Raw genomic sequence first — 3,977 nt, 5'->3', positions numbered from 1 at the left:
GGTAGAAATATCCAATAATAGTTGATGAGGAATGGTAGGAGCATCCACGTTGCCAAGTAAGAGAGCGACGAGGTTTTACCATCTTTTTACCACTAAAGTACCATCCAAATATCTTGCAGAACACAATTCAATAATAGAGAGGCCACGGACAATGCCTTCTTGGGCCTGGAGACGTTGGGTACAAAGGGCGCCCCCTTCTTCAATTGTTGTTCCAAGTGAGGTAGAGTCCTCTATTTCAGGGTGCAAGAGGAGAGGCTGACAGGGATGCCAAACATTGTAGCATGGAGAGTGACCAAGATGGCTAGAACCCGCTTGGATGGATGAGCTGAGAGCATGAGAACAGAAAATGGAAGAGTCATGAGAGAAGGAAGGATATGAGGGGCCTTCAGCTAATAGAGGATTGGGGTTGTCCATTAAAGAATTTTCTATGTATTCCACTAGTTGACAGGGGAGAGCGAATACTGGACTTAATGAGGACACAAGGATGGAAGATATGTGTTGCATGATGTGAAATGATTTTAGACAAGGGAGAAAATTCAGAGTTTAACAAAAGAGGTGAGAGTAGACATGCGACAAGGGCAAGGAGCTAGAAAATTATGTGAAGTACGTGCATGTCGGCATAAAGTAAGAAGGTAGTCTATGTAAGCGAGGATAATATTAGAGACAAGGTTTGTGGATAAGGATCCATAAAAGTAAAGGAAGAATGGGAGGTAATGTAAAGGCTTGCAAAGTTAATGGACTCATCGGACCCAAAGATGGCACTAAGGGGGGGGGGGGGGGGGGGGGGTTTGGGGAACCCCCTTTAGTGCATCGTTAGGTCCAAGCGGAGAAACTTCAAGGATGGCATTTGTGGATGGTGTCCAATTCTATTATTTGGTCTCTATTCGAGGTCTTCGGGCCCGAGGATATGCCCTGATTTTTTGCCTATGGCTCGAACGCGCAAAATCTTTTTATATGTGGATCTCAAACTATGCACAGAATCGGGTAAAGGAATAAGGCCTCTCAAGGTGTTAGCGAAGCTTACAAGAGTCCCTCTAGATTCACTTTGCTACTTTGTTCCCAGTCTTGCCAAATGAAAATGATTCAACCGTTTCTACTGGCATCAACGGGGTTAGGCTTCCATGCTTGACACTAGTGGGATGACAAACGCTTCAATGGACATGATTCCCCTGCACACTAAGCATAAAAATCATGCAGTATGGAACATGATTAATTCGATAGTGAAGAAGCAACGGTGGGGTTGGGGAAGATCATGCCTATTTTTTTTAGCGGGGTTGACATTTATGCCCAACAAGTTTCCAATTAATAGTACAAAATAGAGCATAAGGAATCCGGAAGGCCGTGGTCTTTGGGTCTCTCGAATTTGTTGAAAAAGGCGTATGGAGGCGAGTGAGTGGCTTTAGGTTAGCAGCATAGGACGCGCTGTCCCGCCTCCGCCAGTCCCGTAGGCACAGGCGCAGCAGAGGGAAACGCAAAGAGCAAGCAAGGGAGGCGAGGGTAGGAGGATGAAGGAGGGGAGTATAAAGCGAAGGGTTGGAGCGCAGAGCAGTTTCATACCTTTCTCGGCCTTTTGGCTAAGATCAAGTGTAGTATCTGTTCTTATCAGTTTAATATCTGATACGTGACCCATCGGGTCGCTACGATATTAACCTAATTTTTTTCACGGGGGCAGCCCCATCCGGCAGCTTGCTGCCCGGGGCTGCGCGCGTCGCCTCCGTATCGCTCTACCTCGGAGCGCTTGGCGCACCCCCCCTCCCACAAAGCTCTAATGAAGGCGTGATATCTAGGTCGTGGCTGTGCAGGGTCCTGGTGAATGGCAGCGGAGCTCATGCCCCCTGGCTTTTGCTTGCACCAAGCGTAGTTCGGTACGCGCTCCTGGGAGCATCGTATTGGTGCTGCGATGCAGGTTCGTCTCCCTCTGACAGCACATCGGCGTCCACTGTGCGTTGCCTTTGATGGAGGGTTGGGCAACATCTGGATAGTGCGCGCGTGGCCGTGCTGCTGTAAGAAATAGTGCCGCTGTAGTAGCGAATGCCAATGCACCCAGTATGCTCTTGCTCTTGGGACTGCCGAGCTTGCACTCGCATTCCTGCTTGCCAATGACACTGTGGAGAACTGCCTCTCATCATGCTGATTGAGAAGGACACGCCCCCGCCTTGGTCTCGGCTAGGTAAAGAAGAGACCTCATCGGGCAGCTCCGAACGACGGCCGGCCATAAGCTTGCTGCTTGGATCCATGGGAGCAGATTCAGGGATGCAGCCGCTCATGCCATCAGAGGACAGGATCTCTACACAGTAGTGTACCTCTGCTGGGAAAGAATGATCGATCCAGGACAAGGGAGCCTGCTGCAAGTGGCACACATGTTTCTCCTGCCCGGGCATGACAAACCCCTCCGCCTGCTCACGTAGCCTTCCCCTGCATCTTGGAATTTAGGAAAGCATCCCTGGCGTCCATCTGCGACGCTTTTTGAATTCATCACTTGCCTTAGCTTCACATTCGCAAGGGTCGATGCTCTCTGATACCTTCTCTATTCAGAGCAACCAAGATAGATGGTTCCAAACTTTATCTTCACCTTGGAGGTCTTGGACACAACCTTATTCACCTTGACACATAGAGATGTCACAAAGAGTGTTCTATTTTGGTTGCTTTCCATGGGCATTCCACAAACCAACTTACCGGTTGCTAAGAGATGTTGAAGGACTCGTATTTAGAGCACTGCATTGACTTCATCAAAAATGGCGAAATGTCCAGTATCTTCTGATCTGCAACACCACACAGGCAGTAGTCGCCTGCACTTTGAGCCCCCTGCAATTGTTGCAACTTTTAGCCCCCTGCGATTGTTGCATCTAGGCTGAAGGCAAAGCTGGAGGCAATTCTACCTCGTGTTCACATCTCATGCATGCGGAGGCAAGGAGCAACCTACTGGCAAGTCTCGTGGGCAAAAACCTCCTTATCACCCTTCTATAACTTCTTGCTGAAGGGGCCTACAAATTATTAAATAGTGTGGACTTCCTGCATCAAGACAAAGCGAGCCGAGGGTTGGCAACCACAAGTGTTATGCGGATGTCCATTGGGTGATCTTTGGGACAACTTCGAAGGTTATTGCCCAATCCATTGAAGCCATGGTTGTGAGAGTAGAAGAGAATGGAGAATAATGAGTAGCAAGGCGAAAGAATTCAACATAGAAAGTAGAGCGCACGAACAAGGATGCGTCAAAGTTTGGCATGCAAAGAATGCAAAGAAGAATAGTTGATGAGTACCCTCCAATGTATGTATGCTATGTTAGCAAGAAAAAAGTGATGGAGGAACCTTTGGGAGACTGGGAACATGGACTCTAATAGGCAGTCAAGGAGGAATAAAACCTCTAACCCAATAGTGTGGCAGATAATTCCCATGTAGGATTGACGCGGCGTATGTAGAGTTTTCGAGCCTTGCATTCCTGCCATATGTAAATGAGCCGTGCATGCATACCCCTACTAGCAAGCGCCAGAGGAGGGAGATGCTTGCTGAGCAACCATTAGCTCGACTATAAAGCAAGTCCTACAGAACAATGGTGTGGACATATTGTCCTTCGCACGTGTTTGCCAACCATATTTCTCCCTTCTCACCATCGGGTTATACCTGTATTTCATGGGCCAGCCTCCTCTTGAAGATGACTTTTCTCGCTACTTCGATGTGACCTACCACAGCCAGGCCACTTTGGTTCCTGTTTCGTTTCATCAGGAAGGGGTTCTACATGGCAATGTTAGCGTGGAAGGTTCAGCGTGATTGGGTTCTGACTTCTTCTGTGGGCTTTAGGAGCAATCTTGTACATCCTTTGCCCTAATCATCATCATTCTCTCGATGGGATACACACCTATGAGCGCCCAATAGGGATTGAGCTTTCGAATATTCCCCCTTGGTTGGTGGATGAAGTACACCCACCATTGTTGCAACCATGGGCAAGGTGTTATACATCCCCACCTCGACGATATCCT

General features: G+C 48.4%; 1 non-coding gene across 1 annotated transcript; it reads left to right on the top strand.

Annotated features, from left to right (window-relative positions):
* The first annotated feature begins 1,553 nt into the window (after positions 1–1,553).
* LOC148039904 (U2 spliceosomal RNA) lies at positions 1,554–1,752 on the top strand. Its single transcript, XR_015688753.1, has one exon. It is a non-coding gene; the product is annotated as a U2 spliceosomal RNA (small nuclear RNA).
* The last annotated feature ends 2,225 nt before the right edge of the window (positions 1,753–3,977 follow it).

This window comes from Lygodium microphyllum, chromosome 2, assembly GCF_053477565.2.
Source record: "Lygodium microphyllum isolate KBCC chromosome 2, Lygodium_microphyllum_v1.1.10, whole genome shotgun sequence".
Lineage (NCBI taxonomy): Eukaryota > Viridiplantae > Streptophyta > Polypodiopsida > Schizaeales > Lygodiaceae > Lygodium > Lygodium microphyllum.
This window is presented reverse-complemented; position numbering and strand designations above follow the sequence as displayed.